This window comes from Otolemur garnettii, unplaced genomic scaffold (assembly GCF_000181295.1).
Source record: "Otolemur garnettii isolate 467f Iridium unplaced genomic scaffold, OtoGar3 scaffold00051, whole genome shotgun sequence".
Taxonomy (NCBI): Eukaryota; Metazoa; Chordata; class Mammalia; order Primates; family Galagidae; genus Otolemur; species Otolemur garnettii.
Window position 1 is genome coordinate 9,043,534 of NW_003852446.1, and position 14,673 is coordinate 9,058,206.

Here is a 14,673-nt window from a genome sequence, read left to right on the forward strand (position 1 = left end):
ATTTCCAAATCACTTATCTGATAAGGTTGTAGTATCCAAAATAAACTCTACAATCCAAAGACAACCCAACTTAAAAATGGGAAAACATATAAATAGATATTTCCCCCAGGAAGATATACAAAAGGCCAAAATCCACGTGAAAATATGCTCAATATCATTAGTCATTAGGTAATGCAAAACAAAACCACAATGAGTTTTCACAAGATGGCACCAAAGGCGAAGGGGGAAGCTCCTGCCCCTCCCAAAGCCAAAGCAATGGCATTGAAAGCCAAGAAGGCAGTGCTAAAAGGCATCCATAGTCACAAAAAAAAAAAAAAATCCATACATCACCCACCTTCCAGCAGCCAAAAACTCTGAGGCTCCAGAGGCAGCGCAAATATCCTTGGAAGAGCACCCCCAGGAGAAACGAGCTTGACCACTATGTCATCATCAAGTTCCCCCTGACCACTGAGTCTGCCATGAAAAAGACAGAAGACAACAACACACTGTGTTCATTGTGGATGTCAAAGCCAACAAGGACCAGATCAAATAGGCTGTGAAGATGCTCTATGACAATGATGTTGCCAAGGTCAACAACCTAATCAGGCCTGATGGCAAGAAGAAGGCATATGTTCAACTGGCTCTGGATGTTGCCAGTGAAATTAGGATCACCTAAACCAAGTCCAGCTGGCTAATTCTAAATACACATCTTTTCACTGTAAGAAAAAAACAACAACAATGATATACCCCACCACACCTAGTAGGATGACTGTCATTAAAAACAAGGGCAGTAACAACTGCTGACAAGGATTTGGAATAATGAAAACTCTCATACATTGCTGGGATTCAATGGTACAGTTGTGGTGGAAAATACTTGGCTCAAAAAGTCAAACACAGGCAGTGCTGCCAACACCCCGGTGGAGACACTGAGGTTAACATCAGATTTGAAATATTTAAAGTGGATATAAAACTATTTTAGCAATGCAGACAATTAAGTGCATTGTGGTAAGCGATGGTGCTACTGGTAAAACATGTCTCCTGATATCCTACACAACAAACAAATTTTCACTGATTATGTTCCAACTGTTTTTGACAACTATGCAGTCACAGTTATAATTGATGGAGAGCCATACATTTTTGGACTTTTTGATACTGCAGGGCAAGAGGATTATGACAGATTATAAGCAAGCACTGAGTTATCCACAGATGTTATTTCTAGTCTGTTTTTCAGTGGTCTCTCCATCCTCATTTGAAAATGCGAAAGAAAAGTGGTTGCCTGAGATAACCCACCATTGTCTAAAGACTCCTTTCTTTCTTATTGAGACCCAAATTGGTCTCAGAGATGACCCTTCTCCTATTGAAAAACTTTCCAAGACAAACAGAAGCCTATCACTCCACAGAATGGTGAAAAGCTGGCCCATGACCTGAAGGCTGTCAAGTACCACGTTTCCCCAAAAATAAGACCTACCCAAAAAATAAGCCCTAGCAGGATTTCTATGCATTTGTTAAATATAAGCTCTACCCTGATAATAAGACCTAGCGTATCTACATAGCCACGCCACGCATTTTGGCGCAGACCAGTAAGGAAGACTGGAGTGCCTTTTATCTGCCACAGCTCCTTTCTCCAAGCCATTCGCACTTGCACGGGTGCACAGGCAGAAATCGCATCACTCCTTTCTCCTAGCTGTTCACACATGCACAGATGCGCATGTGGTAACCGTAGTCACAAGAATCCTATTGCACACCTGCGGATGGCTAGGGGAAAGGAGTTCATGCATCACCAGCGCCAGCCCCACCAACAAGGTCGGGTCCCCTGTCAGTTTCCGGCCATCCTGTGCACGCTGAGGCTTCAGGTGGAGATGGAGACATAGAACCTGCAGGTCTCCACAGTGAAAGTCTCCACAGTGAAATGAGGAGCAGGACACTCTGCTTTTTTACCATATTGTATGTCCCTAGGGGGAAGAAGGAAAGATGTGGCTGCTATTTTACCCAGCATCAGTCCAGCAACAGTCTGTGAGCCTCTCTCAACCCACAAAAACACCAGTAAAGCTGCTGGTCCCCAGCACTGACGAGCAAAAATCTGTGGGCCTCTCACCCACCCCCCAAAAAAACAACAGGGTAGAGGGGGAAAGGTTCAACAAGCAGTCTGCTACTGAGCCCAGAGAGATCATCTCAGCTCCACTGTGCAGATTGGACCCAGTGCTCACTGGATCCCAAATACGGTAAATAATTCAGCCCTTACACACGAGCTTTGCTGGGCTATCTCTGCTTTTCCTGAGTATCTGTACCCACGAACAAGATGAGTGCAAAAGAGCGAGCTTTTCTGTTGAGTACAAGAAAGGAATTGTTGAGGACTCCCAGGGCAAGCATCTTACAGCCTTCTGCAAAGAGAAGTTTGATATCCGAATGGTCCAAAAATGGCAGGCAGAATACCATAACCTCAATCTACATATGGACAGAGTAAATGCTAAGAAGCACAAGCGTAGTTCGGGTTGGCAACCTTTATTTCCTGAGCTTGAAAACATAATCTGTGAATGGATCGCTGACAGAAGAGCAAAGGCTTTGGTTGTGCACAGGGCTGACATTCAAGCATTTGCCCTTGCAATGGCACCACAGTTCAAAATATCCCCAGAATTCAAAGCATCACAACACTGGCTGGATGGCTTCCTTCAGTGATACGAACTGTCTCAACAACACTGTCTAAGTTGGAAGATGCAGAAGTTATTAAGCGAGCACTTGTATTCAAGTCTTATGTTGATGGCATTGACTTTTCTAAATACCAACCTTGCAACATGATTACTATGGATGAAACTGCAGTGTTTATGGGTCAAGGAGCCCAAACAGCAATCGAACAGAGGGGTGCCTCCTCAATCTACGTTCTCTCCACTGATCACAAAAGTCCACATGTTACCTGTATTTTGGCCATTTGTCTGGATGTAAAGAAATCTACACCTCTTATCATCATCACTAAGGGCAAGAAAGATAAGATTGAACGTGTTTCTGGCATTTATGTTCTTGAAACAAAAAAAGCCTGGGGCACACAAGATAAGGAAATGGCTTGATTTAATGCTGCCACTTGTTTTGCTAAGTGGCCAAAGAGGTCTGCTAGTCTGGGATTCAGCCAGCACTCACCCTGCTAAAGACATGAAGAACTTCCTTGCAGAGAGAAAAATAGATCAAATAATGATTCCTGCAGGAATGACTGCCTATGTGCAGACTCTTGATGTTGTAACAAACGAGTCATTCGAAGACCATTTGCATACAGAAATTAATGACTACATTGAAAATAGAATGACAAGAAATCAGTGTGGAAACTTTGTGAAGCCAAACCTGCAAGAGGTCATGACTTGGGTGAAGAATTCATAGAATAAAGTAACTGACAGTGTTGTTGCCAATGTACTCCGAGCAGGTTACATGGATAAGAGCTGCTCATTTAATGAGAGCTCTACTGCTTGACATGAAAAGATTGGGGCCGATGGTTCTAAAGGAAATAAGAGTCGCAAGAAATTCAGGATGGAATTCCGGGTCTGGAGAGTTACAACGATGTTCCAAAAGAAGATGACTTAACTGTATTTGAATAAATTTAGACTGTTGTATTATACTTAATAAAAATAAGACACCCCCTGAAAATAAGCCCTATTATATCTTCTCGAGAAAAAATAAATATAAGACAGTGTCTTATTTTTGAGTAAACACGGTATGTGGCATGTTCTGCACTTACACAGAAAGGCCTAAAGAATGTATTTGATGAAGCAATATTGGCTTCCCTGGAACCTTCAGAACCAAAGAAGAGCCACAGGTGTGTGCTGCTATGCAGGTATGTGCTGCTCTGAACATCTCGCCAGAGCCCTTTCTGCACAACTGGTGTCATCATACCAATAGCAATGTTTAAATCAAATTAAAGATTAAAAATAAAAATTCATTTTTGCAATAATAACAAATGCTCGGCACCTACCCACATGCACTCGTGTCAGACAAGGTCCCTAGGTATGGTCCCCCTCTTTCCCCTCCCAGGTACTAGTTAATTTTGAGTAATTGTATATCGTCAGAAAAGTGATCAGAACTATTTTCTGTTTTGTTGTTTCAAAAAAAAATTTTTTAAAGCAAGGCATGCTTGTGATGACTCTGTTAACAGACTAATTTGAATTGTTGAAGCTTCTACCTGGTTCCACTCTAGAGAGTCATCTGGGACACCTTAGTGTTCTTTTTTGTTACCTCTGTTTTGGGGGGTAGTGTGTGTGGGGTTTGTTTTTCAGTCTTGTTTTTTTTAATTCATTAACCAGGGGATAGCCCTTAGGGGAGATGGATGGATTGATTCCACATTCCAGATCTAGTTTAGAAAACATGTTCCCTATTTGGTGCTCTTAAGAGGGAGTATAGAAAATGCCTCATTTAATAACATACTCCTTTTTGAAAGTTGCCTTTTCTCTTCACCCTTGAGTAGATCCAGTATTTGATGAAACTCATGAAAGTGGGTGGAACCTGTCTTGCCCCTGCTCTTTTCTAGGATACACTATGTGACTATGACTTTCAAAGAAATTTGTTTGCCATTTGCTAATTTTTTTGGAAGTTAATTTCTAACTTCTTTCACTGATAAATGAAGAAAAGTATTGCACCTTTGAAATACACCAAATGGATTGAGTTCAAAATTTCTTTTCCTGTCCAAATAAATAAATAAATAAAAGTCAAACACAGGGTTAGCCATATGGTACAGCAATTCCAGTCTAGGTATATGCTGAAAAGAATTAAAAACATATGCTGACTTGGCACCCATAGCACAATGGTTACAGTGTCAGCCATATACACTAAGGCTGGTGGGTTTGAACCCAGCTTAGGCCAGCTAAACAACAATGACAACTTCAACAAAAAATAGTTGGGCATTGTGGTACGCACCTATAGTCACAGCTACGTGGGAGGCTGTGGCAAGAAAATTGCTTAAGGGGCTTGGCGCCTATGGCTCAAGTGGCTAAGGTGCCAGCCACATACACCCAAGGTGGCAGATTCAAATCCAGCCCGGGCCCGCCAAACAACAATGATGGCTGCAACCAAAAAATAGCTGGGCATTGTGCCGGCGCCTGTGGTCCCAGCTACTTGGGAGGTGGAGGCAGGAGACTAGCTTGAGCCCAGGAGTTGGAGGTTGCTGTGAGCTTTGATGTCATGGCACTCTACCCAGGGGGACAGCTTGAGCCTCTGTCTCAAAAAAAAAAAAAAAAAAGAAAGAAAATTGCTTAAGCCTAAGAGTTTGAGGTTGCTGTGAGCTGTGATGCCACAGCACTCTGAGGGTGACATAATGAGACTCTTGTCTCAAAAAAAAATATGCTTACACAGAAACTTATCCTCAAATATTTACAGCAGCTTTAGTCGTAATAGGCAAAATATGGGAACAATCCAAATGTCCATCAGCTGATCAATGTGCAAACAAAATGTGCTATAAGTTTACAATATATTATTTTTTACCCATAAAAAAGAATGAAGTATTGACATGTACTACAACATGGATGAACCTTGAAACATTATGCTGCATGAAAGCAGCTATCCTCAAAACACCATATGATTCCATTTATAGGAAATATCCACAATAGGCAACTCCATAGAGTCAGATAGTAGATTAATGGTTATTAGGTAACAGGGAGTAGGAGACACCAAAAGGGGCTGCTAAAAGGTGTGGGATATCATCTGCAGTGATAAAAATATTATGGAATGAGAGAGTGGTAATCACTGAGTAACTGTGGAAATACTAAAAGTAACTTGAAAATGGCGGTTTATGTATAGTATGAATTCTATTTCAAAAAACAATTAAAATTATTAAACAATAAGAAACATTTATCAAACTTACAGTTTGTGTGAGTCACAAATTCAGGAATGACAGAGCTAGGAGGTTCTGGCCCACCATCTTCTGAGGCTGTAGTCAAGATGTCAGCCAGAGCTGCAGTCAGTGGAATCCACTAGAACCAGAAGATCTGCTTCCAAAATGGTTTCTTCCCACATGGGTCTCTCCAGAAAACACTGGAATGTCTTTAAGATGTGGAAGATGATTTCTCATAGAATAAGGGAGGGACAAATATTGCTCCCCCACGCTCAAGAAAATAACAAAAGTTTTCAGAAACCTAGACTATTTGAGAGCCCATGGCAGGAAACTGTAACACATGATGACTTCTCAGCTAGGCACAACCTATATTTCCAATAATTTTTACATAGCCCTTTAAATATGAAAGAAAAAAGGCTCCTTGAAAAAAAACACTGATCTAAAAATCCCTGATTAAAAGGTGGGAAAGAAATTCACCCTGGAGATGATCTTCTTAGAACAAGGAGATAACTAACTCAGAGAAAGCTTAAGCAGGCATACAAGTGGCAGGGTCTGCTTGTACCCTAACAACTCACAGAAAAATAGGAAGAAGGGATACTGGCCTTATCTCTTCTCTACAGCTCCCCATTCCATAGTTTTCTTTCCAAGCCCACTTTTCCTCCATTTCTTAATTATCTCTTTTTTTCTTTGTTTTCCCCTCTCCTTTCCCTTCTTCTCCCTTTCCTCAACCATTTTCCCAAAGACCATAATGGGTCAAGGCCCCAGTGGTACAAAACTTTCCTAGGGCAACCTAGGGTCATAGAGTTTCATTGTAACCCACTTCCCCATTCTCATCTTTCTCTCTCTCTCTCTCTCTTTTTTGAGACTCTCACTCTGTGCCCTGGGTAAAGTGACATGGCATCACAGGTCACAGCAAACACAAACTCTCAAACTCCAGGGCTCACGCAATCCTTCTTGCTTTAGCCTCCTAAGTAGCTGGGACTACAGGCGCCCACCACAACATCCAGCTTGTTTTTCTATTTTTTTTAATAGAGACAGGATATCTCTCTTGCTCAGACTGGTCTCGAACTCCTGAACTCAAGCCATCTACCCACCTTGGTCTCCCAGAATGCTAGGATTACAGGTTTGAGCCACCATGCCTGGTCCTCATCTTTTTTATGTATAGGGTTTCATAAAATATATACACCTGCAAATAACCTGGGCCTTAACAAAGATCTCCTACCTCCCCTTAATGATCAGGTTCTCATTAACATTCTCAATAGTTATTTACTGGGAATATAGCATGTATCAGACATTCTAATTGTTACTGAGAATACTGCTATGAGCAAAACAGACAAAACTCTATCACTGAGCCTAATGAACATTTATCACATAATCACAGAAATGTACAATTACTAACTTAGATGAATACTCTAAAGGAAAAAGAAATGCAAAAATGATCAAGTTCTCACATTTTACAAAAGAAACACAAAATACTCATCCCTCTCAAATCTGAAAATAATGCATTGCAAAAAAAAAAAAATAGATCACTGGAACAATGAGGAATCTGGAGGCTGAACATCTGAGCTCAAAGCCAGGTTCTGCCAATTTCTAGCATGGTATCCTTTCCTAGGCTCAAGTTTCCTCCTCTCTAAATTAAGAGGGTGATTCACGTCACATAGTCCCTGGATTTCACCCAGATCCTGGGGTTCACTTTATCCCTGCCAATGTCAAGACTTCTATTCTATTGTTTTCTGGACTCCTAGGATGCCCATCCCACTTTCCTAAACCACCTACCTCTACTCAGAACGTGTCTTCATTTAGTTACACCCTCTTCATCTTCACAGGCTCAAACATCACTTCTTAGGAAAATCTTCCCTTACTATTTACCCACCTTCATGATGACCCAGGCTAACGCCTATGCTGTAGGCCCACAGAAGCCTACAATTTCCCTTTACTGCACTTACCAGTTTACATTTAAACTTACGTGTTTTTTTGAGATAGGGTATCTGCTGCCCTGGCTAGAGTGTGGTGGCATCATCATAGCTCAGTGGAACCTCAAACTCCTGGGCTCAATGGATTCTCCCACCTCAGTCTCCTGAGCAGCTGGGACTACAGTCATGCACCAACATTCTCGGCTAAGTTTTCTATGTTTGGCAGCTATAAAGTGTTACTCTTGCTCAATATGGTCTCATACTCCTAACTCATGTCATCCTCCCACCTTGGCCTCCCAAAGTGCTCAAATTATAGGCATGAACCACACTATGCCTGGCCTACATTGAAAAGTGTGACTGTTGACTTCATATCCATGTCACTGTAATTTTAGCTTAAAAATGGCTGGAATGGAGCAGCACTTGTAGCTCAGTGGGTAGGGTGCCGGCCCCATATACCTAAGTTTGAACTCGGCCCCAGCCAAACTGCAACGAAAAAAATAGCTGGGCACTGTCGCAAGTGCCTATGGTCCCAGCTATTTGGGAGGCTGAGGCAAAAGAATTGCCTAAGCCCAGGAGTTGGAGGTTGCTGTGAGCTGTGATGCCATAGCACTCTATCAAGGGCAATAAAGTGAGACTCTGTCTCTAAAAAAAAAAAAATGGCTGGAATGTGTCCATTTTGTTTTTAATGGCTCCTAAAGATAGTGTCTAGTACATAACAGGTACTTAAGAAGTATTTCTGAAATTAAGCAACTAATCTAGGATCCATTTTAGCAGCTATATTTCTATGAGTATTACCAGGATGTACCATGAAAAGATGATGTTTCAATTGAAGAATAAAAGGAGAAATGACAATGTTGGGCAGTGGGACAGGTGTATGCTATGAGAAAGACATTTGGGGATATAAGGCCTGTCTGACAGCCATAGCCTTGATTTTTTTTTTTTACAGTTTTTGGCCGGGGCTGGGTTTGAACCCATCGCCTCAGGCATATGGAGCCAGTGCCCTATTCCTTTGAGCCACAGGTGCTGTCCATACCCTTGATTTTTTTAAAAAGTGTCTTTTTGAGCCAGGGTCTTGTTCTGTCTCACAAGATGGAGTACATTTGGCTTAATCATGGCTCAATACAGCCTTAAAGTCCTGGCCTCAAGTGATCCTCCTGCCTCAGCCTCCAGAATAACAAGGACTATCAGTGCATGTCATTATAACTGGCTATTTTTTCTTATTTTTTTGTAAAGCCAGGGTCTCACTATGTTACCAGGCTACTCTTGAACTCCTAGCCTCAAGCAATCCTCCCTCCTCAGCCTCCCAAAGTGTAGTGGATTACAGGCATGAGCCATGATGCCCAGCCAATTTTTTAGAGAAGTTTTTTTTTTTTTAATTGAGACAGAGTTTCACTTTGTCACCCTCAGCAGAGTGCCAGGGTGTCATAACTCACAGCAACCTCTAGCTCTTGGGGTCAAGCCATTCTTTTGCCTCAGCCTCCCTAGTAGCTGGGACTACAGGCTACTTTTTTTTGTTTGTTTAGCAGGCCTGGGCCAGGTTCAAACCCACCAGCCCCGGAGCATGTGGCCAGCACCCTAACCATTAAGCTACGGACACTACCCCCTTACTTTTTTTTTTAAGATTTAAAAGTTTTAAGATTTTGTAAAGATTATTATAGAAAAACACAAGTCTCCAGCTTGTGAAAAATGCTTAAGAGAATGTTCCAGTCATTGGATGCTGTTATTCATTCTAACTTAGATAAATTAAAGTGAAAATCATGCTTATAATTTGCCCTGATCCCATCCTTTGAACCCTGCCTACATGTACCAATGATAAAGCACCAGAACTTTTCCATATTGGCCTAAGGGCTACATTCAACATACACACCATCTAGGCAACTGCTCATCATTCTCTGCTTCATGAGCATTTGCTGAACACCCTAGTACTACTTTTGAATGACTACTTTTAAAACTGATTCTAATATTTTCTAATATGAATTAGAAGAGTAACAGTGTTTTTATAGGAAACTGTACCAAGACTTTACCTTTTAGGTCTAAAACAACAATAAATATTTCTTAAACTCACAGTTTGTATGGGTCACATATTCAAAAATAGTTGAGCAGGGAGGTTCTTCTGACCCAGGGCATCTCATGAGGCTATAGGCAAGATATCAGCTGGGCTGCAACATCAGCATCGACCTGAGCTGGAAGATCTACTTCTAAGGAGGTGCAGTCACAAGCCTGGCAAGGTAGTGCCGGTAGTTCAAGGGAGGCTTCAGTTTCTTCCCACATGAGTCTCTCCAGAGGCTGTCTTAATGCCCTCACAACTTGGTTAATGACTTATCCTGCAATGAGAAAGGAGCAAATGTTGCTTCCCCATTACCTCAAGCAAATGACAAAAGCTTATGAAAGCTTTGCTTGTAGCTCCTGTAGGTTAAGGATCACAGGGACTAGTGTCTGACACACAAATCTATAGACTGGAGGTATAAAAACTTGCAGAAGGGACAATAAAATGTCAGCCTTGAATGTAAATTGAACTGCCAGCAAATGCAGAAAAATATGTGTTTTCAAAGAATAAATGTGGATCCCACAGAATAGAATGGTCTGAGATACTCTTAAAAGTAAAAGGAGCTAAGTGTGCCACCCAGAGAGGAGGAAGGATTCCAACACAGGGGTAGGGCACAAAAGGCCTAGGGACTAAGGGGGAGTCTAAGTGGCCAGTCAGGGGTAAAATACTGGAAATGGCAGGAGCCTGCACTTGGGGTTCCCCCCAAGGAACCTACAAATGTCCCCAGGACAGTATCAGACAGGGATTTCCTCCTTTTCGCCAACCCCCAAGGCAATATTGCAACTTTGCCAACTATACACGTGTATGCCCTTCTCCATAATTCTCACTTTATGGGTTCCCACTATAGATTAGAAACAGTGTGTGATCAAGTCAAGTTAATACACAGTCACTTATGTGACCACTAATATTTATGATCTTCACTGTAATTTTAGCTTGATAATAGCAGAAACATCTGTTTTGTTGCTGCTTCCTTCAAGGACAATGGCTGGCATATAGTAGGTACTTGAAAAGTGTCCTTATCTCTATCTCACATCATATACAAAAATGAATTCAAATGGATCAAACATTTAAATTTTTAAAACCTGTAACTATAAAACTCTCAGAAGGAAACATGGGATGTATTTTTATGACCTTGAATTAACCAAGAGCTGCTTAAATATGTTAAAAACAGAAGCAACAAAAAAAATAGATAACTTGGACTTCATCGAAATAAAACCTTTTGGCATCAAGGCCACCAACAAGAAAGTAAAAAGACAACCCACAGAATGAGAGAAAATATGTGCAAATCATACATCTAATAAGGATCTAGTGCCCAAAATAGATAAAGAACACTTACAACTCAATGACAAAAAGAAAAACAAACCAATTATTAAATAGGCAGAAGACTGAAGTAAACTTTTCTCCAAAGATGATATATAGCCCGGGTGTGGCGGCTCATACCTGTAATCCCAGCACTCTGGGAGGTTGAGGTGCGTAGAATATTTGAGCTCAGGAGCTCAACCCAAGCAAGAGCAAGAGCCCGTCTCTACTAAAATAGAAAAATTAGCCAGGTATTGTGGCAGGCATCTGTAGTCCCAGCTACTTGGGAGGGTGAGACAAGAGGATTGCTTGAGCCCAAGACTTTGAAGTTGCTATGAGGTATGATACCATTGCACTCTACTCAGGGCAACATAGATTCTATCTCAAAAAAAAAAAAAAAAAAAGATGATATAAAAATGGCCAAAAAATACATAAAAAGATGCTCAACATCGTTAGTCATTTAGAAAATGTAAATCAAAACCACAAGGAGATGGCTCGGCACCCAGACCTGGTGGGTTCAAATCCAGCCCAGGCCTGCCAACAACAATGACAACTACAACAAAAAAATAACCGGGCATTGTGGCAGGCTCCTATAGTCCCAGCTACTTAGGAGGTTGAGGTAAGAGAATTGCTTAAGCCCAAGAGTTTAAGGCTGCTGTGAGCTGTGATGCCACAGCACTCTACCCAAGGCAACAGCTTGAGACTCTGTCTCAAAAAAAAAAAAAAAAAAAAACCACAAGGAGATATAACCTCACATCCATTAGGATGACTATAACCGAAAAAATGGATAATAACCGTTGAAGAGGATGTACAGAAATTTGAACCTCCACATATGGCTGGTGTCAGTTAACAACAGTGCTAACTTGGTACCCGTAGCTCAGTGGTTAGGGTACAAGCCACATACACCAGGGCTGGCGGGTTCGAACCCAGCCCTGACCTGCTGAACAACAATGACAACTACAACAACAAAAAAACCTAGCTGGGCGTTGTGGCAGGCACCTGTAGTCCCAGCTACTTGGGAGGCTGAGGCAATAAAATTGCTTAAGCCCAAGAGTTTGAGGTTGCTGTGAGCTGTGATGCCACAAAACTCTACTAAGAGTGACATACTGAGACACTTGTCTCCAAAAAAAAAAAAATTAACAACAGTGTTACTATGGAAAACACTTGGAAGATCCTTAAAAAGTTAAACAGAGTTACCATAGGGCCCAACAATTCCAGTCTAGATATATACCTAACAGAAAACATATGTTCACACAAAAACTTATACATGAATATTCATAGCATCATGGTAGTCATGGTAGCCATACTACTATTCGTGGTAGTTTCAAAATATAAACAACTCAAATATCCATTAACTTATGAATACATAATGAAATTGGTATATACAACAATGGAATCTTAAGAAGGAATAAAGTACCAATACACACTACAACATGGATGAACTTTGCAAATATTAAGCTTAAGTGAAGGAACCAGACACAAAAGGACATATATTGTATGATCCTGTATATGAAGTACTTAAAGTGTTCAAATTCAGAGAGACAGAAAGTAGAATGCTAGTTTCTGGGGCCTGGGGGAGGAAGCAATAGAAAATTAGTGTTTAATGAAAAGATTAAAAACATCATGGAGGATGGTAGTGGTAAACGCACAAAAATGTGAGTGTACTTAATGCCACTGAACTACACAGTTAAAAATGGTTACAATGGCTCAGCACCTGTAGCTCAGTGAGCAGGTTGCTGGCCACATACACCAAAGCTGGTGGGTTCCAGCCCGGCCTAGGCCTGATAAACAATAACTGCAACCAAAAAATAGCCAAGCATTGTGGTGGGCGCCTGTAGTCCCTGCTACACCAGAGGCTGAGGCAAGAGAATCACTTAAGTGGATCAGTTGGAGGCTGCTGTGAGCTGTGATGCCACAGCACTCTACCAAGGGCAAAATAGTGAGACGCTGTCTTAAAAAAAAAAAAAGGTAAACATTAGCTTATGTATATTTTACCACAATAAAAAGAATAAATTACCAATACATGATGTAACATGGATGAATCTCGAATATATTATGTTTAAAAAAAGCCAGACACAAAAGGCCACATACTATGTGATTCTATTCAGATGAAATGTCCAGAATACACAAGTCTGTAGAAAGAGACAGATTAAATGTTGCCAGAAGATGGGTAAAGAGGGTAATCTGGAATGATTAATGGATGATTAATAGTTACAGGGTTTCTTTTGGGGTGAAAGAAATGTTCTGGAATCAGGTAGTGGTGAGCACAAAGCACAACATTGTGACTATATTAACAACCATTCAATTATCCACTTTAAAACAAGAAAAATCAGTTTTACAAATTTTATCTCAAATTTTTATAAATTGAACAAAAAGTCTTCCCCCAGAATGATTAATCTAGGTGTAAGATAGAAGCTATCCTTTTTATGACCTAGCCTAAAAAATAATAAAGCATTATTTTTGTCATATTCATCAGAAATGAGTCCCTAAATCTGGCCCACATTCAAAATTAGGCTTTGCATATATCCTATCATTTCAGTTTCACAACCTGGGGAAATTATTATTGTTTTCAGTCTGAAGATGACAAAACTGAGGCTGAGAGGTTAAATAAATTGCTCAAGGCCACAGGGCCAAGAACTGGTGGCAAAGCTCAGGTTTGAAACTAAAAATAGCTGAACCCACAACTTGTGCTATTAATTACCATTGGTGGTGCTTCTTAACCAGACATACCCATTTATAAAGGCAACTGGAGTCCCTAATGACCTGTTAAATCATCATTTTGGGGGCTGCAATCCCTGCACTTAAATGTTTTTAAGCTCCCCAGGTGCTTCCAAGGTCTATCCTAGGTTCAGAACTACCCCTCAGTGTCTAATGGTTTTGTATTATTAATATGGGCAACTGACTCCAGCCAGATAGTAAGTGACTTGAGTGCAGGGTCTCCACCTCAAACTTCTTTGTGATGTCACTGTGACAGCACAATATCCCCACAAATATCATTGGATGGGAGGAGTCAGAGCAACTGCTACCCAGACTGTCAGCTGCCAAGGGGGTTCAGTGTAACAGAGGATGAGCGCCTGAGAGCTGGCCAACCTGGTCGCTCTCTCCAGAGGGCAGGGGAGTTCACTGGGGCCCACTTAATGGGTAGTCCCTACTGCTAGCTAGAGCATCTTAGCTTAGCCCAGATCAAAGAGGCACAGGGACACAGCACTGTCCCCAACCTTCCTTTCCCAGGTCCAAACTCAGAGGCCCACCTCAGGGCCTAGAATTCACTGAGGCTTGTGCCTGTTTGTTCAACAGCCACCATGGATCACCGAAGCCGACTCCGTGGCATAGGCCTCAACCGAATCCCTGGGCCTCAGTTCCGAGTCCCCCGGGCTCCACTCCCCTTTCACGTGGAACAGGAGGCCAGGGAAGGAGAAGAGTGGGAGCGAGAGACACCTCGCCAGAGGCCTCCTACCTACGGGCCACCAGAAAGTGAAGAGCTGCAGGACAATGTTATGGGTAAGGATATGCTCTCTCTCCCGGGGCGGAAGGGGGCTGGCTGGCTTCACCTTTTCATCCCTTGCCTACAGAAAGCAGAAAGCAGAGCATACAAAGGGATAGAACCAGGGTGAGGAATGAGTTTGGCT

The 14,673-nt window shown here is 41.6% G+C and overlaps 1 pseudogene; it reads left to right on the forward strand.

The window, feature by feature from the left end:
* Nucleotides 1-960: 960 nt before the first annotated feature.
* On the forward strand, nucleotides 961-3,812 carry LOC100960284 (annotated as a pseudogene).
* Nucleotides 3,813-14,673: the final 10,861 nt, after the last annotated feature.